Raw genomic sequence first — 25,517 nt, 5'->3', positions numbered from 1 at the left:
ATGCACCACACCTGCACATCCGTGAACACTATGGTTAATTTAGCATGGCTGAGCCACATAATCTGCACATTTTTGGGCTGTGGGGGGAAACCAGAGCACCTGGAGGAAAACCACGCAGACACTGGAAGAATGTGCAAACACCCCACAGACAGTCGCCTGAGGCTGTAATCGAAATGGAGTCCATGGTGCTATGAGGTAGCAGTGCTAACCACTGAGACACCTTGCCACCCAATGCAACTCTCTGGAGCCCTGTCTGATCCTTGCTTCCTCGAACTTAAGTAAACTTCCTCCTTCCTCTTGACTCGATGCTAAAGTCCATGTGGACAACGTTGACTGCTCTGCCTTCATCTATCTTTGGCCACCTCCTCGAAGAGTCAATCCGGTTTGTGCAACATAGTTTTCCACTCACAAAGCCCTGCTGACCATCTCGAATCAGCCCTTGCCTTTGTAAATTTAAGGAGCACCTTTCTCACAGAATCTCCTCCAACAACTTCCCTATCACTGGGGTCACTGAGCTGTAATTTCCTGGCTTTTCCCTGCAGCCCTTAAGTGATGGAACAGCATTAGCCGCCCTCCAGTCTTCCAACACCTCACTGTGTCTGTTGATAATATAAATATTTCTGTTAGAAACACTGCAATCTCTTCCCTCGCTTCTCACAATATTCTAGCACAGATCTAATGAGCTGCTGAGGATTGATCTACCTTGATTTGTTTTAAGATTCCAGCACTTTCTCTTCTCTGTTGAGGATTCTTTCCAAGACATCACTATTTATTTCCCCACGTTCCCGAGCTTCCATGTCTTTCGCCACAGTAAATACTGACAAAACTATTTTGTCTAATATCTGACTCATCTCCTCTGGTTCCACACATGGGTGACCTTATTTATCTTTAAGGGGGCCTATTCTCTACCAAGTGACTCTTTAGCCCTTATTGAAACTTGCGTAAAGGCTTCTGATAATTCAAATACACCATATCCCCCGTACCACCACACCCTCCTACACCATTACAATTCTGCCACTTATATTCACACCAACAAATTAAATGCAACAGGCTCAAAAACAAATTCTCTTTTAATCAATTGGCTTTCTAAGTGGCCAGTTATTGTATATTGACATAGCCTTTCTAACAATTTCAGTATGTTCCCGACTTACTGTCAGGCTAACACTATTTGGTTTCAGACTGACAGCAGAAAGGGTTGTGGGAGATCTTGTTTATCAATCTGAAAAAGGTAGCTCACAGGGTCAGCAGGTAATAGAGATGGCAAATAAAATGCTGACATTTATTACAGAGGGAATGGAGTCTAAAATTAGGCAGGTCTAGCTAAAACTATGCAAGGTACAAGTCAGACCCACCTCGAATATCATGAACAGTGTGAGTGCCCGCAGGAAAGATATTTTTGAATTGGAGGCAGGTCAGAGAAGGTTCACTCGGCTGATCCTGGGAATGGAGGGACTTTCTAATGAGAAGAGGTGGAGTAGGTTGAGGTTGAACCCATTGAAGTTTAGATAATGAGAGAGAAATGGAATGAAACATCCAAAATTCTGAGGGGGTCTGATCAGGCAGATGCTGGGAAGTTAGTAAATAGAACAGTAGAGCACAGCAACAGGCCCTTCGGCCCACCATGTCTATGCTGTCCAAGATACTATTCTAACTCATACCATCTGCTTGCACATGGTCCATATCCCTCTATTCTCTGCCTGTTCATGTTTCTGTCTAAATCCCACTTCAAAACTTTACTTGCATTTCTGCTTCTACGATCTCAATCAGTAACATCCACTCCACGTAAAAAAAACTTGCTTCACACATCTCGTTTAAACTTCCTCTTTCTCACCTTAAACTTATGCGCTCCAGTATTTGAAACTTACACATTGGAAAAGAGATACTGACTATCTACATTATTTATCCCTGTCCTAACGTTATATCCCTATACTTGGTCACCTGTCAGCCTCTGATACTCTCACGAAACTATCCAACTTTGTTTAATTTCCTCTTAAACCTAACACACCCTTAAAAACCCTAAAACACAGGTAACGTGCTGATAAATCCCTTTTGCACCCCTTCCAAAGCCTCCCCATCCTCCCTATTGTGTGGAGGTGAGAACTGCACACAATACTCCAAATGTGGCCAAACAAACGTCTTATAGAATCACAGCATCAGATGCAAACCACTATACCCAACATTGTGACTGATGAAGGCCAGTGCTCCATTTGCTTTCTTTCCCATCTGAAATACTTCTGTTGCCATTTTCTGGGAGTTACTGACTTGCACCAAGATCCTCCTGTATATCAATATCCCTCAGTATGCTAACGTTCTTATTGAATTTGACATCATCTCACGCTTGTCCAGATTAAACTCAATTTGCCATTTCTGTCTATCTCTCCAACTGTTCTGTAACCTCCTGCAGATGTTAATGAATCAGGGAAACAAGGGTTTTGTGGAAAAGGCAGGAAAGTAGAGTTGAACAGTATCAGATCAACCATGATCTGATTGAAGGACAGAGCATAGTCAATGGGCCAAATGGCTTCATTCCCCTCCTACATCTCATGATCTGAGCACAAATTCATTATATCTTGCATAATATTATGGGTCTCTGCTCACAAAACTCCTTTATAATGGAATTATTGGATATTTATTAGTACACAGCATTTGATCTACAAATATGATGATGTTATAGAAAACCACCTCACATACAATCCAGGATTCTATCCGTTACAGCACTGATACTCATTGCTGTATCAGTCGGCATGGAGACCATGTCACACACAGTTACTGTACTGCCCTTGCCATTAGTACATACAGTCCTGACTGTAACCATATTGACATTCCCATCACTGTCTGGTGCTTACAAAAGAATTCCTGCTAATGGTTGCTGCTGCTTGCTTATTCTCAGCTCCACTTTTGATATTCAGATCCACATGACTGTCTCATTAATACATTAACCTCATCCTTCCTTCACAAGTTGTTGGCTTTTTGCCTAGTCTGCCTATTGGGACTAGATTGGGTTGGGATATCTGCTCAGCATGAATGGATTGGACCGAAGGGTTGGTTACCATGCTGCACTCTATAACTCTATCCCAACAACCCTTCAGTATTCACCTCCCAGTCATGGTCATTCTGCAGCTAAATCTCCGGATGACAGTTCCATCATATCTGTTCACTGTCATTCCATCTGCCTTATGGCGAATACAGGGAGTCATTCCTCAGTAGTGGGGGGTTAAACAGATTGGTAGAGGTTACAGAGACAGGGAGGCTTCCAGGGACTCGAGGCTGTTCGAGTTAAACAGAGTTACATCTGGTCAAGAATGTCAGTGGGACAAAGGGGTTTGGGGATTGGAGGAATTTACAGAGATAGAGGGAGCTGGATTAGATTCTGGAGATAGGGATAGGGATGGATGTAGGGAGAGGCAGACAGTCGGAGAGGCACAGACGGGGTGTGTTTCCGGGAGAAGTGTATTGTGAATACTAACAGACATATGGAAGATTGTAGTGACTGAAACGTTTACAGTTATAACAAGGCTTCTCGGTTCTGAAGGTTACAGAGATCGGAAGGCAATGGAGAATGCCAGTGTGCTGGGATGGAGACAGTTATACAGATGGGGAGGGTTGCACAAACTGAAGGAGGTTCCTGTGGTCGCGAGGGGTATGGTGTCGGGAATGAGGGTGAAATTTAACAAGATAAAGATCAAAGAATTGGAGAAGGATAAGGAGATTACAAATTTTTCACAGCAAAGGAAGGGTTGTAGGAGCTGGAGAAGATTACATAGATAGGGACCGATGGAGAGGTTAAAGACAAATACATTGACATGGAGGGTGGCATTGGTGGGAGGATCTTACAGGGATAGACAGGACTGTCAGGGTTTACCAGGATGAAGGAATTTAGTATCTACTGCAGAAGTTTAGGAATTAGGGTGTTAGGGATTGGAGAACCTGACAGAGACAGAGAGAATGGTGTGGACTAGAGGAGATTCCAGACAGAGGTAGGATTATCGGGACTGGAGGATATTACAGTGATCACGAACACAGAATGGGCCAGGATTGATGCCTGCGATCCCCTGTGCTGTCGCATCGAGGACCAGTACAGCAGAGGTGAAAGCAGGACCCTCACAAGATGGTGGGAATGAAGCCTAGAATGTTGCTGTTCCTTGCCCAGATCTGTGTCTAAGTCCTGTCTTCCAGGTCTTAATAAAGACATCTCCTCCTTCCACCCTGTGCTGTATACTGTGAGCGATCTTACCGGCTGCAGGATTTACTGAAGGCTCCAGATGTCCCTCTCCATCCCTCTCTGGCTGACCAACCAGCTTTAATGAGGTGATGGATGAGACAGGAGTTAGGAAGATCCTGATTACCTGCATGAGACAGAAATAGACAGAATGGGAAATTAGACTGATGCAGTGAGGATAACACATGCAGAGTTGCACAGAGTCCAGCAGCGATCTCGAAAATCCCAATCTCCATCCCTTGCCCGTACTGCTGCATCTCTCTGCAGTGGACAATTCTGTTGACTCAGGGTCTCAGACCATCTGTAAGAGGGAGAAATGCTGACAAAGGCAGCAAATAGACTGACACAGCGAGGGATGCCACATGGAGAGATACTGAGTGATATCACATAATTAGACACTACATTAACAGGGAATTGTTTGAATTTGTAACAAAGGCACTGGGATAATTGTGAGGGGATTCAACCTTCCTATCTCATCATCTCTTTGGCGGTGGGTCACAGACGAGGCTGACTCTCTCCCACTCCTGGGCGGTGCGGGTCCTGAGTTGACTGTACAGAACGATGTTGCCTTTCACAGGTTCTGTTACACTTGGAGCAGAAGGTGGCCATGGGAAGGGGGAGTGGAGCGTTGGTGTGGCAGCGTGCTCCTTGTGTTATTTTCTCCTGGATTCTCATTTTCCCCACTGAAAGTCTCGAGGTGCTCGACACCTTCCCAATGCTCATTCCCCACTTCGGACGGTCTTGGCCCAGGACTTAAAGGATTTGATTAAGAGATGAAAAAAAACCTATCAATTCTGAAGAAGCCAACGTTTAGAAGTGTGGACGCATTGGTTAAAGAGATCGCTAGGTAGTCTCCAAACAGGAGTGCAGTAGGAAGAGGAAACATCAGCGTTTAATCAGATGGTCAGAACAGGGAGAATTGAAGGTGCTGGAGGTGGTGAGAGTGTTACAGAGAGGGGCAAAGGCCTGAACAATGTTACAAAGCCAGTACGAATTGCTGCAGCTAGAGCTGTTTGCAGAGGTAGGGATGGACATCTGTATTTTCATTGATTCATTCATGGCCTGAGGAAGTCACCGGATGGACCAGCATACATTACCCCACTGCTAATTGCCCAGAGGCAGCTCAGAGTCAGCTATATTGCTGTGGGACTGGAGTCACATGTGAGCCAGACCAGGTAAGAATGCCAGGTGTCCCTCTCTGAAGGACATACGTGAACAAGTTGATTTTTACCAGATAATCAACAATGCTTATACAGTGGCCTCACTAATGTCCTGTACAGATACACCATGACATCCCAATTCCTACTCTCAATGCTCTGCCCAATGAAGGGTAACCATCTCAAACGCCTCCTTCACCAGCCTGTCTACCTGTGACGCTACTTTCAAAAAACTGTGTACCTGCGTCCCTGGGTCACTGACAACAGTATCCAGGGCCCGAACATTAATTGTACAAGTCCAGCCTGGTCTGCTTTATCACAATACAACATCTTGCATTTCTCCACCTGTTATTTCTAACCTCACTGGCCCAGCAGTATTGTTGCTCCCTTTGTACTCTTCGATAACCCTCTTCACTGTCCACATTATCACCAATTTCAGTCTCACTCACAAACTTGCTAACCATGGCTTCTGTATTATCATCCAAACTGTTTACATAAATGATGCACAACAGTGACACAGCACCGAACCCCACGGCACACTGTTAGTTACATGCCTGCAGTTTAAGCAGTAACCCTCTATGATCATGCTCCGTCTCCTACCGTCAATCCTGTTTTGCATCCAGTTGGTGAGCGCTCCCTGGCTATGTCTGATCTCAACTTACTAACCAGTCTGCCATGCAGAACCTTGCCAAAGGCCTTGATAAAGTTCATGTGGACATCGTGTACTGCTCTGCTTTGATCTCTCACTTGTCTACCTCCACACTCACATTTGAGGCATGATTTCCCGTGCACAAAGCCATGCTGACGATCGTAAATCTGTCCTTACCTTTCCAAAGGCATGATGATCATTCCCCTCAGAATCTCCTCCAACAACTTACCACCCCTGCATCAGTCTGCCTGGCCTGTAGTGGCTGTTGATGATGCAAATATCTCTGCAAGGGGCCCTGCAATTTTCTCCCTCGCTTCTCACAAGGCGCTGGGATACATCTGATCATGTCCCAAGGTTTTATCTAACTTATTGCATTTTAAGACATCCAGCACCTCCTGTTCTCCTGCACTCTTTTCAAGACATCCCTATGTATTTTCCTAAGTTCCCGAGCTTCCATATCTTTCTCCGTAGTAAATCCGAACACAAAATATTTGTTCAGTATCCCACCCATCAGCAGTGATTCCACACAGACAGCCTCATTGACATTTCAGGGGCCCTATTCTCTCCCGAGATAATTTTTAGCCTTGGTTGGAACTTGTCAAAATGCTTCTAAAATTTCAAATATACCTCTACCGCAACTAGCCTCCCTCAACCTTATCTATTTTGCCATTTAAGGTCACACCAAAATATAGAATCCAACAGATTTAAATATATTCCCCTTTTATAAAATCATACATCTCCCATTGTTTCTACACATCCAGTTATCATTTATTGTCATATCCTTTATAACACATTCCAGCACGTTCCCGACTCACTGTCAGGCTAACACCGTTTGGTTTCAGACTGACTGCACAAAGGGTTTTGGGAATCCTTGTGAATCAATCTGAAACAGGTAGCTTACATGGTCAGCAGGTCATAGAGAAGGCAAATCAAATGCTGCCATTTATTACAAAGGGAATGGATTCTAAAAATAAGGAGGTCTTGCTAAAACGATGCAAGGTACATATCAGACCACACCTAGATGATAATGAACAGTATGTGATCTGTAAGGAAAGACATTCTTGTATTGGGGGCAGGCCAGGGAAGGTTCACTCGGCTGATCCTGGAGATGGCGGGATTTTCCAATGAGAAGAGGTGGAGTAGATTGCCCTTGAAACTATTGGGGTTTTGAAGAATGGGAGAGAAATTCAATGAAACGTCCAGGATTCGGAGGGGCTTTGACAGGTTAGATGTCGTTAAGTTAGAAAATCGAAAAGTACAGCAGAGTAATAGGCCCTTCGGCCCACCATGGCTGTGCTGACCATGATGCTATTCTAAACTAATCCCATCTGCCTGCACATGGGCGATATCCCTCTATTCTCTGCCTGTTCATGTTTCTGTCTAAATGCCCTTCAAATGTTTGCTCTCGTTGCCACCTCTCCCACCTCCTGAGCAGCTTCTACCCTCTTGATAAAGACAACTGGCCTCATTCATCTCACTTAAAACTTCTCACTCTCACCTTAAACCGAGGCGCCCTAGTATTTGACATTTCTACATTGGAAGGAGGATTCCGACTATCCACACTATTCACGCCTCTCCTAATGCAATATACCTGTACCCGGTCACACCTTAGTCTCTGATACTCACGCAAAACAATCCAACTGCGTCCAACCTCCTTACAGTAAACACATTCTCATCCAGGCAATATTCTGCCAACCCTCTGTTGCAACCTCCCCAAAACCTCCACATCCTTGTTGTGGTGTGTCGATGAGAACAACACGCAACCTTCCAAACATGGCCGAATGAAGTTTCATTCAGTCACAACATGACATGCAAACCTCTGTACTCAATACTGTGACCAATAAAGGTAAGCCTACCATACTCCTCCTTTACCACCACATCCTACTGTGTTGTTATATTTCGGGTGCTATGGATTTGGATCCAATGTCTCTCTGTTTATCAATGTTTCCAATTAGTCAATTAGTGCACTTCTCTCTTCCATTTGACTTCATAGATGCATCACTTCACACTTGTCCCGATGAAATTCAATTTGCCACATCTCTGCCCAACGTTCCAGCTGATCAACACACTGCTGCAACCTTGAACACTCTTCCTCACTATCCACAATTCCCCTAACTATCCCTAATCATTACATGCCTTTCCAAATGCCGTCTGCAAAATTACCAATCAAACTGCTGACCTTTCCATCTGAATCTCCGATATAAATTACACACAGACACCGCAGCACTGATCCTTGTGAAACACCATTGACCACAGACGTCCAATCAGAATTCACCACTCCACATGCCTCTGTCTACTATCACCAAGAAAATATTGTATCCAACTTACAAACGAGCATGGATTGTGATTTGATCTTCCAGATCCCCCTTGCTATTTGGAAGCTGTCCATTCAAAATGACTAAATTTTGATTCCCAGATTAAATTGGCTGTCTCACTAATGCACTGACTGCATCCTTTCTTCACAACAAAACGGGACCTTGTTTGGTTGTTTGCTGCCCCTGCCTAAATCCCTATAATCCCTCAATAATCACATTGCTGTCATGATCATTCTGCAGCCACCCCTCCACAATAACAGTTCGATCATATCTGTTCCCTTCAGTTAATGCTGTCATTCCATCTGCCTTGTTGCAAATGCATGGCGCGTGTCACCGAGAGAGGGCCTTTGAGGGATGGATAGAGGTCACAGAGTGGGAGAGATGTTTGGGGGTGCGACAATGTTGCAGGGTTAAACATAGTTACAGTTGCTACAGAGTGTCCACAGGAGAAAACATTTTATTGTTTGGAGGAAGTTAGAGAGATAAAGCGTCTTTGATTAGATTCCAGAGATAGGGATGTATGTAGGGTTGTGGCTCGTTACATGGGCTATGTTGAGCAGGGCGTAGAAACATTCACAGCATTCCAGGATGTGGCACATCTAACAACAGTTATGGGATCTGGAGAATATCACAGTGATAGGGAGGATGGTATGGACTGGAGAATATTACAGGGAAAGGGAGGGTATGGACTGGAGAATGTTGCAAGCACATGGAAGATGATATAAGCTGGAGAATGCTGCAGCAATAGAGAGGAGTATATGGACTGGAGGATGTTGCACGGACAGGGATGAAGTTGTAGACTGGCTACAGTTAGAAGGAGAGATAAATTTATGCACTGGAAGGTATGTCAGAGAGAGTGAGTGGTGTGCATGCTGCAAGATACGACAGGGGTAGGGAAGCTTGTAGAGACTAGAGGAGAGAGTGATAGAGAGTCTTGTGAGAGACCAGATTCACTTATGAGCATAGGATGTGCTACAGTGAGCAAAGCCTTTTGCAGATATAAATGAGGATGCAATGGCCACAAAGCAGTCATACCTATAGATAGGTAAATAGGAACTGAAGGAAATGAAGAGATTACACAGGCTAGGAGTGTTGTATGCAGTGGAGGAGATTAACCTGAAAGGAAAGTTTTAGACACTCAACAATGTTAGGAAATAATGGGAGTTCCAATGGTGATAGCAGGTTTCAACAATTCGGAGGATATAGACCTGAAGGAGCGTTGACAGATAGCGATGGTACAGTAAAAAGAATTGTAGTGGCTTCTGTTTCATAAGCAATCCATAAGCACTTACAATAGCCTATTTGACATGTGCATTATCTCTCGACCATTTATCAGACAGCGCTGCAAATATTTCACTGGCTCTGCCTACCAGCTTAGACTGAACTAGCATTACCCAGAAGACCTCGGGCCACTCTACCTGTCTATGCAATTTTTCAAATGAAATACAGAGTTCCTTGACAGTAGAGTCACAGGTAGTTAGGATAGCGAAGAAGGCGCTTGGTGTGCATTCATTTATTGGTCAGAGTATTGAGTACAGAAGTTGGGAGGTCATGTTGCGGCTGTACAAGACAGTGGTTAGGCTACTTTTGGAATGCTGTATGCAACTCTGCTCTACTTCCGATCGGATGGATTTTGTGAAACTTGAAAGGGATCAGAAAAGATTTACATCAATGTTGCCAGGGATGAGCTATAGGGAGAGTTTGAACAGGTGATGTTTGTTTTTCCTGGAGAGTTGGAGGCGGAGGGTGACCTCATAGAGGTTTATAAAATCAAGAGGGGCATGGAAAGGGTAAATAGACAAAGTCTTTCTCCTGGGGTGTGCGAGTCCAGAATTATAGGGTGAGGTTTAGGGTGAGAGTAGAAAATATAAAAGATAAAAAGGGGCAACTTTTTCACACAGAGGATAGTACGTGTTTGGAATGAGCTGCCAGAGGAAGTGGTGGAGGCAAGTACAACTGCAACCGTTAAAAGGCATCTGGATAGGTATATGAATAGGAAGGGTTTCGAGGGAGATGGGCCGGGTGCTAGCAGGTGGGACTGATCTGCAGAATGTGACCATGAATGGGTTATGGAACCTGGAGGATGTTATGATTTGAACCACAGGTAATGTTTGATTGGATCTTTCAGCCAATCTTACAGATGGTCCAATTGCAACACTTAAGAAGCATTTGGATGGATATATGAATAGAAAGGATTTGGAGGGATATAGACCAGGTACTGGCAGGTTGGACTAGATTGGGTTGGAATATCCTGTCGACATGGCTCAGTTGGAATGAAGGGTCTGTTTCCATGCTGTACATCTCTATGACTGTAAGATCGGCTGAATTGTCCAATCAAAAACTACCTGTGGTTCAAATCATAATATCCTCCAGGTTCCACAAGCCATCCCCGTCCCATCCTGCAGGTTCAATGAATCCCGGAACCTCTAACCTTCTGCAAGTCCCACGTCCCTTTCGAAATTTGTACCATCCTCCAGGTTCTGCAGCCCTTCATACCTTGTAACATGGCCCAGACTCTCCAACTCCTCCTTCCTTTGCAATGTTCCCCAGAAGGGCACTGGAGGATGGTGGGGGTTACAGAGATATGGAGCGACATCAGGATGGGAGGATTTTGCAGACATTAGGAATATATGGACTTGAGGAGGTTTCACAATTTATGAGTGTTGTAGGGACTGGAGGAACTTACAAAGATAGGGAGAGTTTTAGTTTGGAGGATTCTGCAGAAAACATTTACGTGGTTAAAGGCAGAATTCCTAGCAGCGTGCAGGAACAAAGGGATCCTGTATCCCTCAGGTTACCACCCAAGGTGACAGGCTGTTAAGAAGGCGGATGGTGTGTTGGCTTTCATTAACAGGGGGATTGAGTTTAAGAGATGTGAGATTTTGCTGCAGCTGTACAGAACCCCAGTTAGACCACACTTCGAATACTGTGAACAGTTCTGTTCGCTTCATTATAGGGAGGACGTGGAAGCTTTAAAGACAGTGCAGAGGAGATTGCGCAGGATGCTGCCTGGACTGGATGGCATGCCCATAGAAGGTAGTTTGTGGAAGCTAGGGCTTTTCTGATCACAGCGAAGGAGGAAGAATGGTGACATGATAGAGGTGTACAAGGGAATGAGAGGCATAGATAGAGTGGATAACCAGAGACTACTTCCCATGGCGAAATGGCTATCACAAGGGGACATAAGTTTAAGGTAATTGGCAGAAGGTTTAGCTTAGATATCAGAGGGATATGGGCCAGGTGCTGGCAGGTAGGACTAGATTGGGTTGTGATATCCTGTCGGCATGGAAGGGACTGGTACGTTATTTACACAGAGTGTGGTGCGTGCTTGGAATGGACTGCCAGCCATGGTAGTAGATTCAGACACGTTACAGACATCTAAGCAACTCTTGGATAGGCACATTAATGATAGTAATGTGTAAGGTATGTAGGTTCGTTTCATCTTCAGAGTAGGATAATAGGTCAGCACAATATTGAGGGCTGAAGGGCTTGTACTGGAATGTGCTATTCCATGTTCTAATAGCAAGAGTTATGGTGGCAGCAAGAGGTTTCGGGAAGCGGGAGAGGATGCGATCTGAATGAAGTGACACAAACAGGAGGCAGATGACCAGACTGCAAGAATTGTGGGGACTGGAGGTGCTTTCACAGGGAGGGAGGAGCATAGAGCCACAGGAGGTTACAGAAATGAGGAGAGCTATCGGGCCTACAGGAGTTCATGGAGATGGGGAGGTTGGGAGGAATGGAGCAGTTTACAGGGATAAGGATGTTGGTAGGATGGGGTGTTTTACACAGACAGGAATGTTTCAGGTGAATGGAGCTGAGTACAGAGATAAAGTGGGTTGTACAGATTGGAAAAACAAATAGACGTATGGAGGGTAGTCGTGACTGAAGATGTTTATAGACACAGGAAGGCTTAGGTTCTGCAGGTTATTTAGATAAAGGGGGTGTGGAATCAGACAAATTCTCCAAGTGATAAAGACAGCAACTTTGATTGGAGACAGTTTCACAGATTAGGGAGCATTAGTAACCTCCTCCAGTTTGGTCAGAGTGGGAAGGGTTGTAGGGGAGGGTGATGTTTACACATGTAAGAACTGGAGAATATTATGGAAATGAGTAGATGGATGGAGACACTGGAGGAGCTTACATTGACAGGGTGGGTGCTGGCAATGAAAAGATATCACATAGATAGTGGGTCTTGTAGGAAATGTATTGAAAGAGTCACAGGCATTGGAATTACTTCTGCAGATTGGGAGTATTACAGGGACTGAGAGGGTCTCCACAGATTGATCATGTCTTTAAGAATATGTAGATACGGAAATCTTAAACCCAACGCATGCAGTCTTCATTTCAAGACCAGAGCCTTATTATACCTCATCAGCCAAGGATCCCTAAACCTGCCAGCTTTTCCCTTTATCCCAATGGGGCATACGGGTCCTGGATTCTTGATACCACACTTTGAAAAGCCTCCCATTTGCCAGTTGTTCCTTTTCCTTCAAACAGACTCACCCTCGATTGGAATCATAATATGGAGGTGCCGGTGTCGGACTGGGGGTGGACAAAGTTAAAAATCACCCAACACTCGGTTCCAGTCCAAAAGGTTTATTTGAAAGCCCGAGCTGTCAGAGCACTGCTTCTTCATCAGGTGGTTGTGGAGCACAATCCTAAGGTACAGAATTTATAGCAACATGATGGCAGTGTCATGGAATAGAATATCAAACAAATTTAGTTTAAGCCTTTCATCTGTTACAGTGATGACCAGCGCTTCCAAAGCGAGTTGGATTATAGCTGGGCATTGTGCAATTTTAAATTCACGGCATTGACGCTGGCCAGACCCTGCAGAATGCCCCCAAACCTGGCCCTGTTCCAGTTTTCCTCTTCAATCTGTGGACCTGCTGATCTTTTTCCATAACTATGTTAAAATGAAGACAGTTGTGGGCACTGGACCCGAAGTGCTCTCCGAATGACACTTAGTCACTTGCCCGACCTCGTTTTCTGAGGGGAGGTCCAGTGTTTCACCTGCCTGGGTAGAGTAGGGCCCTCTGCATATTGATTTAGGAACCTTCCTTGGACACATTTGAAAAATTGCCCTCCGTCCAGTTGTTTTTTATACTCGAGGTGGCCCAGTCAATACAGGGAATATTAAAATCTCCAGCCTGCACTCCTCTATTATTCCTATAGTTATCTGCAATCTCTCTACACATCTGCTCCTCTGGTATCTGTTGGGTCTACAACAGTCTACAATACAGTCCCAACAAAGTGACCACCCCTCTCTTTTTTCTAACTTCTAACCATGTGGAATTTTAAATGAATATATGTTTTAAAAATTGGTATTAACAATCCATAAATAAGTATTGATAAAAATCCAAACACTTGACCTTCAGAGAAAGACAACAGTTCACTCTCATGTGGTCTGCACAACATACCCACAGCAAAGTGTTTGTCTCTCAATTACCCTGTGAATTGGATGAGCCAGCTGCTTAGCTCAAGGGCAGCAAGGGATGGGCAAGAAAGGCTAGTCAGCCACAGACACCCACATCCCATACCTGATTTTTAAAAAATTCCATTCAGATTGGTCCCAGCACAGTTCCAGTGGAACAATGTCCTGGCCAATTACGTTGGTAGATTTATGGACATGGTTTTAAACTGACAGAGAGGATGCAGGGACAGGCTTCAGGTGAAAGGAGCTTTCCAAATCCAAAGAGAAAACGTGAAGCATCAGAGCAGCATGGGAATGTGACCGAAGACACAGAAAGGAACAGGATGGGACAAAGTTTAACTAAAACTGTACATCAGCAAATCCATTTGTGACAGGAAATTGTGGGAACGAGTAAATTATGTTTTTTATTAATGGACAAAGTCTCTGCAACAAGGTAGATGGATTTGTGACACAGAGATAAAAGAGATTTAGACACCCGAGAGATGTGGTTACTGGGCGAACAAAAGGTGGAACATAAATATTCAATGTGTCACAGCCTTATGCAAACTCAGGCAAAATTGGCAACGCTAACAATAATGGGTAAGAAAGACAGTATAGAGAAAGTATTTGGTCTCAGATCATGAAGTAGAGTCAGCCTGAATGTAAATTCTGGCTACTACTTGCCAAGGACACAAGCAGCAGAACAGTTTTAGACCACCAAACAGCATTTCATGGCTCGTCACTGCAATAAATAGGAATTCATTGGAATTTTTAATACAGGCATGGTGAACTTTTAGTGAAATGTCAATATTTGCAAAGTCTGGGACAATCACACTGACAACAGTGATATTGGAAGAGGAGTTCAGAGAATTTTTTTCAGTGTTTCTTAGAATAACACATTGTGCAACTGGCGAGGGACGTAACTGTCTCAGAGCGACTGTTGTGTGATAAAACATAGTGAATGAGTAATGTCACCTGGAGAGATCCTCTGGGAAATTGTAATAAAGTGCAGTTTAAAGAAATATAAAGTTTTAAAGTGAATCACAGAAAGGACAACTAGAAACAAAAATAGCCAATTACATGGGTTTGAGAGGAGAACTGACCAAGGTAAACAGGCTAAACAGACTGAAATATGTGTCTGGAAATGTACAGTGGAAAACATTTGAAGGAAGAGTGTAAAACACTCAACAAAAGGACATTCCACAGAAAGAGATTAAAACTCAGCAAGAAATCCCCACCAGTCCTTCACTCGGGACAAAATGGATCATATTAGATTATGAGGCTGAGAAGATCAGCACAAAGTACTTAAAATCCTGAAGTGAGAGAGAGTTTTAGGAGTAAGTTTTAAAGGGATTGCAATGGGTCTGCTCGCAGGAGGAGGGCAGTGGGAAGGGGAATCGTTGTCAAGGTTTATTGACACGATAGGAACAGGGAAAGATGAAGGTGCTGGAGGTAGTGAGAGAGTTACAGAGAGTGGTCAGGGCCTGAACAGTGTTACAAAGCCAGTACGAATTGCTGCAGCTGGAGGGGTTTGCAGAGGTAGGGAGAGACATATGTATTTTTATTTATTCATTCATGGGATGTGGGTGTCACTGCCTGAACCAGCATTCTTGACCCCATGCTAATTATCCAGAGATTGTTGGGGGCCTGGTGGATATATTTAATACTTTGCTGGACATAGGTGAAGTGCTGAATGACTGGAGGATCGCTAGTGTGGTTCCTTTGTTCAAGAAGGGCAGCAGGGGAAGGCCAGGTAATTACAGAGCAGATAGTCTGACAGCAGGGGGAGGGATATTATTGGAAACAATTGTGAGGATGAATCAACACTTGCAAAGGTAAGGATCAACTCGGTTTAGTCATCACGGATTTGGCAGAGGAAGATACTGTCTGAGGAATTCAGTTCAGTTTTTTCGAAATTGTGCTTAAGTATATTGATGAGGGCTGTGCAGATGATGTGGTTTACACGGACTTGAATAAGTCCTTTGACAAGATGCAAAATGGAAGGCTGGTCCAAAAGGACTGGGTTCCAAGGCAAGTTGGCAAATTGTATGCAAAATTGGTGGATAGAATACTTTCACCAGCTGGTGTACCACAGAGATCTGAGCAGGAACCATTGAACATTAATAACTTCGATGTGAAAGCAGAAGGTATCAAGAGTAGGTTTGCAGATGACATGAAAGGTGAGGGTGTTGTTCACAGTGAGGAGGATGGTCTCTGTCTGCAGTCCGATGTCGATCGGATGATAATATGAGCAGAGTTTAGTTCTGATTGAAGTGAGGTAATACTCTGTGGGAGGTACGATAAACGAAAGACAGACATAATGAACGGTAGGTCCTTGCGGAGTACTGAGGAATACAGGGACCTTGGTGGACAAGTCCATAGATCCCTGAAGGTGTCAGCACAGGGAGACAGGGTGGAAAAGGCACCTCAACTGGGAGTGGGAGAAGGACCCATATCCTTATGGGGTGAATTGCTAGAGATGCTTGAGAGGATATAACCTAGTCTGGCAGGGTGTTGGACCTTAAACAGTCGTAAGGCCAGAAAGAAGATAGAGGCTGGTACACGAGTTAAAGACAGCAATTTCAGCAGACAAGGCAGGCAAGAACATAGCATGGAATGGGGGAAAACTGATGATTAAACTGCATTTATTTCAATACAAGGGGCCAGACAGCTAAGGAAGATGAAGTCAGGGCATGAATTGGAACATGGGACTGGGATATTATAGTTATTACAGAAACACAGCTGAGGGAGGGGTAGGACTGGCAGTTCATTGTTTCAAGGTGGAGATGCTACAGGAAGGGGAGGCAAGAGAGGACGTGTGGTGGTGGGTTTTGATTGCATGAATCATCACAGCAGTACTTCGAGAGGATATTCCTGTGGGATCGCCCAGTGAAGCTATGTTAGTGGAACAGAGAAATAAGAATGGGTCATCACTTTGACACGACCGTAATGCTGACCCAGAATAATCTGTGGCAGACTGAGGAACAAATATCTCACGACATCTTAAATATCAACCATAATAATAGGGCTGTTATGGTAGGGGTTTTTAAACTTTCCAAACTGAGACTGGGACTGCCAGTGTTCAGCGTTTGCAAGGGAGGAATTTGGTAATTGTGTTCCAGAAAACTCCCAATCAATATGTAAATGGCCTGAAAAGAGAAAGGGGCAAAACCTGACCTCCCCTTGAGAATTAAGGTAGGGAAAGGGACTGAGATGTGAGTGGGAAAGCGTTTTGCCCAAGGGACCACAGTTCTAGTAGTTTGAAAACAGCTTTGGAAAAGGACAGGCCTGGCCCACAAGTGCAAGTTATAAAATGGGGCCTGACCAATCTTGATCGTATTCGCCAGGTACTTTCAAAATGGGATTGGGGAAGGGAATTATTTACAGGGAAAGGGAAGTTTGGCAAGTGAGAATATTTTAAAAGTGAGATAAACTGATCGATCAGCGCCAGCATGTTCCTGTTTGTGTGTACGTCAATGCTGACAGCATTCAGAAACACTGGCTGTCTATTGAGGGGCTGGTCAAGGAAAAGGGGGCAACATGTCAGGTATAGCCAGCTGGATCTAGGGAATCCCTGAGGATATACAGGGGCTGTAGGAATACACTTTGAGTAGAAAACAGGAATGGAGAAAGGCTAAATGAAACAGCCTCAGCAGGGAAGGAAGGGGGAATTCAAAAGTGATTGTATCAGTATATTAAGAGTGCATAAGTAACTCAGGACAAAATAGTGTCCATTAAAGATCAATGAGGCCATCGATGTTTGGAACTGCAGGATATTTGCTGAGATCGTAAACTATTTTGTCACTCCAGAACTTACTGTGGAGAAAGACGGGGGAACTCAGGGAACAAGAGTAATACGTTAGACCACAATTGGAGTACTCTGCAATTCCAGTCTCTCTGCTACAGGAAGGATGTTGTGAAACTTGAAAGGGCTCAGAAAAGATTAACAGGATATTGCCCGGGTTGTTGCTGAATAAGCTGGGGTTACTGTCACTGCAGAATCGGAGACTGAGGGATGACCTTATAGAGGTTTATATAAACATGAGGGGCATGGATAGGGTAAGCATTCAAGGCCTTTTCCCAGAAGTTGGGGAGTCCAAACCTAGAGGGCATAAGTTTAAGGTTAGAGGTGAACGGTTTACAGAGGGACTGAAGGGACAGCTTCTTCACATACATGATGATGTGTGTATGGAAGGAGCTGAGAGAGAAAGTAATGGAGACTGATACAATTACAACATTTAAAAGGTATCTGGATGGGCATCTGAATAGTAAGGGTGTAGACGTATATGGGCCAAATGCTGGAAAAGGGAATGGATTTAATTAGATCTTCTGGTAAGCCTGGACGAGTTGGGGACCGAAGGGTCCGTTTCTATGCTGCATATCGCTATGACTTGAAAACAGCGCATGTTATAAAAGAGGTGGTGCTGGAGGTTTTAAAACACAAAGCTATGGCAAGTTCCAGAACCTGATTAAGTGTATCACAGGTCACTGTGGGATGTTAGGGAAGAAATGGTGGAGCCTCAAGCAAAGGTATATGTACTACTGACAGCCATGTGTGATGGGCTGGCAGGCTGGAGGGTGGCATCATGGACAGTGAAGGATGTTTTCTGAGATTACAAAGGGATCTTGATGAAGAGAGTGAATGGGCTGAAAAACTAGAGATGGAATTCAATACGAGGTAATGCATTTTGTAAAACAAACAAGGGTAGAGCTTATACAATTAATGTTAAGGCTTCGGTTAGTGTTTTAGAGCAGAGGGACATCCGGGTTCAGGTACATAATTCTTGAAGCTTCAATCACAGGATGGATAAGACAGTGCTTTGCATGCCTGACTATTGCTTAGTCCATTGAGTGGAGGATTTGGGACGTCATGTTGAGATTGCACAGATATTTGTTAGGCCTGTTCTGCACTACTCTGTCCATTTCTGGTTGCCCAGTTAACAGGGAGGATATTATTAAGCTGCAGGGCATTCAGAAGAAATTTACCAGAATATTGCTGGGTATGGAAGGCTTGAGTTCTGAAAAATGGCTGGACAGGCTGAGTCTTTTTTCACTGGAGCCTGGAGGTTCAGACATGATGCTATAAAGTTTATGAAAAAATGAGGTATATAGATCAATTTAATGGTAGTTGCCTTTCCCTCAGGATGGGGGAGTCTCAAGAGGAGGGGCCACATTTTTAAGGTTAGAGGAGAGAGATGTTCAAAGAAAAAGATATGGGGCAATTTGCTACACAGAGGATGGTTTGAGTGTGGAATGGACTTCCTGAGAAAGGGGTTGATGTGGGTGCAATTACAACATTTAAAAGATATTTGGATAAACAGGTGAATAGGGAAGGGTTGGAGTGAAGTGGGCCAGCAACAGGCAGCTGGGAAGAGTTTAGTTGTAGATTATGGTGGGTATCAGCTGAAGGGTCAGTTTCCATGCTGTATGGCTCTATGACAAGAATATGGTTTTATTCCATTATTGAAGAAAGGATCAGGGCTGGGTCCACTGATGTGCATCATCTACATAAACAATTTGGTTGAAAATATAAGAGTGATTGTGCGACAGCTTGTTGATGATCAAATGAATGGTGTCGTGGGCAGTAAATACGGTTATCAAAGGGGATCGTGACCAACTGGGCCAGTGGGCCAAGGAATGAAAGATGGAGTTTAATTCAGCTGTTGGAGTTTGTTAAGACAAACACAGTTAATGGAAGGGCTCTGGCCAGGGTTGAACAGAGAGAGAAAGACCAGGGTGTGCACGTTACATTGTTCCTCGGAAGTGGCGTACCAGGTGGACAGGGTGGGGAAAGTGACATTTGGCACATTTGCCAACATTGGCCTGCACTTTATTACATACATTGGAGATATTTGTAATATTGTCCTAAATATTTCCCTTGGGCAGAGGAGGCCACAGGGTGACCCTAAGAATTGTGAATAATGAAGCGTAGGTGAGTCCAAACTAGAGGGTATAAACAGGAGGTGAGAGAGCAAGGATTTAAAGAGGGAGCTGAGGGAGAACATTATCCACAGAGGATGGTGCACAGACGGAACGGACAGCCAAGGGCACATGGGAGAAACAAGAACAATTGCAGCATGGAAAAGGGGAGGTATATTGAGAGGAGAAGGATTGATGAGATAAGGGCCAAACGCAGGCAAATGAGACACGTTCAGTTTGGGTAACATGGGCAGCATTGAGGAGTTGGAGAAAGTGAGGTCTGCAGATGCTGGAGATCAGAGCTGAAAATGTGTTGCTGGAAAAGCGCAGCAGGTCAGGCAGCATCCGGGGAACAGGAGAATTGACGTTTCGGGCATACGCCCTTCTTCAGGAATGAGGAAAGATGGTCCAGCAGGCTAAGATAAAAAGTAGGGAGGAGGGACTTGGGGGAGGGGCGTCGGAAATGTGATAGGTGGAAAGAGGTAAAGGTGAGGGTGATAGGTCAGACTGGGGTGGGGTCGGAGAGGACAGGAAGAAGATTGCAAGTTAGGAAGGTGGTGCTGAGTTCGATGGATTTGACTGAGACAAGGTGGGGGGAGGGGAAATGAGGAAACTGGTGAAATCCGAGTTCATCCCTTGTGGTTGGAGGGTTCCTAGGCGGAAGATGAGGCGCTCTTCCTCCAACCGTCGTGTTGTTGTGGTCTGGCGATGGAGGAGTCCAAAGACCTGCATATCCTTGGTGGTGTGGGAGGGGGAGTTGAAGTGTTGAGCCACAGGGTGGTTGGGTTGGTTGGTCCAGGTGTCCCAGAGGTGTTCTCTGAAATGCTCCGCAAGTAGGCGGCCTGTCTCCCCAATATAGAGGAGGCCACATCGGGTGCAGAGGATGCAATAGATGATATGTGTGGAGGTGCAGGTGAATCTGTGGCGGATATGGAAGTTTCCTTTGGGGCCTTGGAGGGAGGTGAGGGGGGAGGTGTGGGCGCAAGTCTTGTACCTCCTGCGGTTGCAGGGGAAGGTGCCGGTGGTAGGTGAGGACCAGTGGGGTTCTGTCCTGGTGGCGGTTGGAGGGGCAGGGTTCAAGGGCGGAGCCCCCTGCCCCCTGTACTACACCTCCTCCCACCCTGCCCCCTGTAAAAATGCCATCCCATTCTCCCAATTCCTTCGTCTCCACCGCATCTGCTCCCAGGAGGACCCGTTCCAAAAACGTACAAACCAGATGGCCTCCTTCTTCAAGGACCGCAATTTCCCTCCCCCCCCCGACGTGGTCGACGATGCTCTCCACCGCATGTCTTCCACTTCCCGCTCCTCCGCCCTTGAGCCACGCCCCTCCAACCGCCTTCAGGACAGAACCCCACTGGTCCTCACCTACCACCGGCACCTTCCCCTGCAACCGCAGGAGGTACAAGACTTGCGCCCATACCTCCCCCCTCACCTCCCTCCAAGGCCCCAAAGGAAATTTCCATATCCGCCACAGATTCACCTGCACCTCCACACACATCATCTATTGCATCCTCTGCACCCGATGTGGCCTCCTCTATATTGGGGAGACAGGCCGCCTACTTGCGGAGCGTTTCAGAGAACACCTCGGGGACACCCGGACCAACGAACCCAACCACCCTGTGGCTCAACACTTCAACTCCCCCTCCCACTCCACCAAGGATATGCAGGTCTTTGGACTCCTCCATCGCCAGACCATAACAACACGACGGTTGGAGGAAGAGCGCCTCATCTTCCGCCTAGGAACCCTCCAACCACAAGGGATGAACTCGGATTTCACCAGTTTCCTCATTTCCCCTCCCCAGACCTTGTCTCAGTCAAATCCATCGAATTCAGCACCGCCTTCCTAACCTGCAATCTTCTTCCTGACCTCTCCACCCCCACCCCAGTCTGACCTATCACCCTCACCTTTACCTCTTTCCACCTATCACATTTCCGACGCCCCTCTCCCAAGTCCCTCCTCCCTATCTTTTATCTTAGCCTGCTGGACAAACTTTCCTCATTCCTGAAGAAGGGCTTATGCCCGAAACGTCGATTCTCCTGTTCCCTGAATGCTGCCTGACCTGCTGCGCTTTTCCAGCAACACATTTTCAGCATTGAGGAGTTGGACCCCAGGTTCTGTTTCCGTTCTGTATCACTCTGTATCCAGTTAAAGAGGATTACAGTACCGAAATAAAGCATGTTGTAGACACTGAAGCAAGTAACAGCGATAGGGATGGTAATCTGGAATACAGTGTGTTTCAAATATGTGGAGGAACTATCGGGAATGGAGCAGGTTACAGGGACAATTACTGTTATACGAGTTAAAAATGACTGAAGACACTGGTGCAGAAGCCATGCCATAGATACAGTGTTGCAGAGTAAGGGTCTTAGTACAGTATTGGAGGGAGAACAGAGAACAGAAATATCCCAGGCAGCATTCCCAACTTCTCGTCGGAGGCCTGCTTTAACCACTGTTGTACTCATGCTCACTACGGCAGCGCAGGCCTGGATTGATAACACTGAACTCCCGATGCTGTCTCAGTGCAACATAAGTTAAAGTAGATGTGGTGATTGAGCATGGCGTGTGTCTATACTGTGTTCCCCATCCAGCACTGTATCTATATCATGTCTTGTTAGCCAATGTTTGGAGCGCTCTCATTGCTCTCTGCTCTGTGCACTGTGAGTGATCTTACCTCACTGCAGGATTTATTGAAGGCTCCAGATCTCCCTGCCCTTTGTCTCTCTGGCTGACCAACCATCTTCAATGGGGTGATGGATGAGACACACAGAAGTTGGGAAGTCTATTGAGTCAGCAACTTCCTGAGTACCTACAGGAGACAGTGAAATAGACGGAATGGGAAATTAGATTGATGCAGTGAGGGTTACACAAGGAGAATGGAAATGAGCCCCACAGAGATCTGAAAAATCCCAGTCTCCATCCCTGGCCTGTGCTGTTGCGTCTCTTTGGAGTGGAGAATTCTGTTGGCTCAGGATCTGGAGTAACTGCAAGAGACAGACAGTGACAGAGGCAGCAATTGGACGCACATAGTGAGGGATACCACATGGAGAGAGACTAAGTGATATCACTGGAGTGCTGGAAGACTTCAGGATCACACAGTCATGTTGAAAGAATGGTTTAGCTTCATGTGTCAGTGGTCAGGGATGAGCAACCAGTGAGCAGGTGAAGTGATGGCCTAGTAACATTATTGTTAGGGCATTTATCCAAAACCTCAGCTAACGTTCAGGGGAGGCAGGTTTGAATCCCATCATAAGATAAGGTGGAATTTAAAATCAATAATTTTTAAAATAGCAATTAACAATCCATAAACAAATACGAAATCATTGCTGATGTACAAAAATCCCAATCCCTTAGATTAGATTCCATACAGTGTGGAAACAGGCCTTTCGGCCCAAGAGTAACCCACTCAGACCATCTCCCTCGACCTAATGCACCTAACATTATGGGCAATTTAGCATGGCCAATTCGCCTGACCTGCTCGTCGTGGGACTGTGGGAGGAAACCGGAGCATCCGGAGGCAATTCACGCAGACACGGGGAGAATGTGCAAACTCCACACAGTCGCCCGGAGCTGGAATCGAACTTGGGACCCTGGTGTTGTGAGGCAGGAGTGCTAATCACTGAGCCACTGTACTGCCCACTTGTCCTTTCGACAACAAGATCTGATCATCCTCACATGGTCTGCACGACATACCCACAGCAAAGTGTTTGCCTCTCAATTGCTCTCTGAAATGGCCAAGCATGCTACTCAGCTCATGGGCTGCTAGGGCTGGGCAATAAAGGCTGGTCAACCAGAGACACCCACATCCCCTACCTGATTTATAAAAATATCCAATAGGATGGTCCCACTGGAGCCGTGCTGGGACCAGTGTCCTGGCCAATCATGTCAGTAGGTTTAAGGACAGGGCTTTAAACTGACAGAGAGGATGCTGGGACAGGGTCCAGGTGAAAGCAGCTTTCCAAATCCAAAGAGAAAAGGTGAAGCATCGGAACAGTAAGGGGATGTGACTAAAGGCAAACAGAAAGGAACAGGATGGGACAGCGATTAACTAAAACTGTACATCAGTGAATAGGTTTGTGACAGGAAATTGTGGGAAAGAGGAAATTATGTTCTTTTTTGAATGGACGAAGTCTTATCAATAAGGCAAATGGATTTGTGACACTGAGATAGAAGAGGTTTAGACACCAGAGAGATATGGTTACAGGGTGAACAAAAGGTGGACATAAATACTCAATGGATCACAACCTTGCGGAAACTCAGGCAAAATGGGTAAAACTAAGAAAGGCATCGCACGGAAAGCATTTGACCTCAGATCATGAAGTAGAATCAGTCCGAATGTAAATTCTGGCTACTACACAAGCAGCAGAACAGTTTTAGCCACCAAACAGCATTCCGTTGCTCATAACTGCATGACACAGGAACTCATTGGAATTTTTTTTAACAAACACATTGTGATAATTTTGGGGAACATCAATATTCACAAAATGTGGGACAGTCACACTGGCAAGAGTGATATTGGAAGAGGAGTTCAGAGAATTAGTTTTCAGTGTTTCTTTGAATAACACATTGTGCAACTGGCTAAGGACAGAACTATCTCAGAGCGACCATTGTGTGATGAAACTTCGTGAATGAGTAATGTCACCTGGAGAGATCCTCTGGGAAATTGTGATAAAGTGCAATTTAAAGAAATATAAAGTTTTGAAGTGAATCACAGAAAGGACAAGCTACAACTAGAAACAAAAATAACCAATAACCATGGGTTTGAGAGGAGAACTGACCAAGGCAAACAGGCTAAACAGACTGAAATATGTGCCTGTCAATGAACAGTGGAAAACATTTGAAGGAGCAGTGTGAAACACTCAACAAAAGGACATTCCACTGAAACTGACAAATCCTCAGCAAGAAATCCCCATCGGTCCCACACTCAAGTAAAAATGATCATATTAGATTATTGGGCTGAGAGGATCACCAAAAAGTACTTAAAATCCTGAAGTGAGAGAATGTTTTAGGAGTAAGTTTTAAAGAGATTGCAAAGGGTCTGCTCGCAGGAGGAGGTCAGATGGAAGAGGGAATAATTGTCAAGGTTTTATGTCACAAAAGGAACCGGGAGAGGTGAAGGTGCTGGAGGTGGTAAGAGTGTTACAGAGAGGGGTCAGGGCCTGAACGGTGTTACAAAGCCAGTCTGAATTTCTGCAGCTGGAGGGGTTTGCAGAGGTAGGGAGGGACATGTGTATTTTTATTTATTCATTCATGGGATGAGGATGTCACTGATTGGACCAACATTCTTTGCCCCACTGCTAATGACCCAGAGTATAGCACAGAGTCAGCCATATTGCTGTGGGTCTGGTGTCACGTGCAGGCCAGACCAGGTTAGAATGTCAGATGTTCTTCTCTAAAGGACATAAGTGAACCAGATGAGTACTTCCTCTACTGGTCAACAATGCTTTTATGGTGGCCTCACCAATGTCTTGTACAGATACAACATGACATCCCAACTCTTACTCTCAATGCTCTGCCCAAAGAAGGTAACCATCCCAAACGCCTGCTTCACCAACCTGTCAACCTGTGAGACCACTTACAACAAACTGTGTACCTGCATTCCTGGGTCTCTGACTGACAACACTACCCAGGGCCTGAACATTAACTGTACAAGTCCCACCCTGGTTTGTTTCACCAAAATGGAACACCTCACATTTATCTAATTAAACTCCATCTGCTATTCTTCAGCTCACTATCCCAGTGTACTATTCGTCCTGTTGTATCATAGATAACTTTCTTCACTGTTCACTTTACCAACAATTTCAGTGTCACTCAAAAAACTTATTTACCACAAAACCAATATTC

At 45.1% G+C, this 25,517-nt stretch overlaps 2 long non-coding RNA genes across 2 annotated transcripts in view; both read right to left on the bottom strand.

Annotated features, from left to right (window-relative positions):
* LOC148138604 (uncharacterized) overlaps nucleotides 1–12,903 on the bottom strand; it is a 48,444-nt gene extending 35,541 nt beyond the window's left edge. Inside the window, exons 1-2 of the long non-coding RNA XR_015753918.1 lie at nucleotides 12,847–12,903; nucleotides 4,235–4,346 (exon numbers count right to left, since the gene is read on the bottom strand). This is a non-coding gene — a long non-coding RNA (uncharacterized LOC148138604). The remainder of the gene's footprint in view (nucleotides 1–4,234; nucleotides 4,347–12,846) is intronic.
* Nucleotides 12,904–12,913: 10 nt separating this feature from the next.
* LOC148138603 (uncharacterized) overlaps nucleotides 12,914–25,517 on the bottom strand; it is a 43,158-nt gene continuing 30,554 nt past the window's right edge. Inside the window, exons 4-5 of the long non-coding RNA XR_015753917.1 lie at nucleotides 22,348–22,482; nucleotides 12,914–13,001 (exon numbers count right to left, since the gene is read on the bottom strand). This is a non-coding gene — a long non-coding RNA (uncharacterized LOC148138603). The remainder of the gene's footprint in view (nucleotides 13,002–22,347; nucleotides 22,483–25,517) is intronic.

This window comes from Chiloscyllium plagiosum, unplaced genomic scaffold, assembly GCF_037043375.1.
Source record: "Chiloscyllium plagiosum isolate Xiang-an unplaced genomic scaffold, Cpla_swu_hap1 HiC_scaffold_40, whole genome shotgun sequence".
In the NCBI taxonomy this organism is placed as follows: Eukaryota; Metazoa; Chordata; class Chondrichthyes; order Orectolobiformes; family Hemiscylliidae; genus Chiloscyllium; species Chiloscyllium plagiosum.
This window is presented reverse-complemented; position numbering and strand designations above follow the sequence as displayed.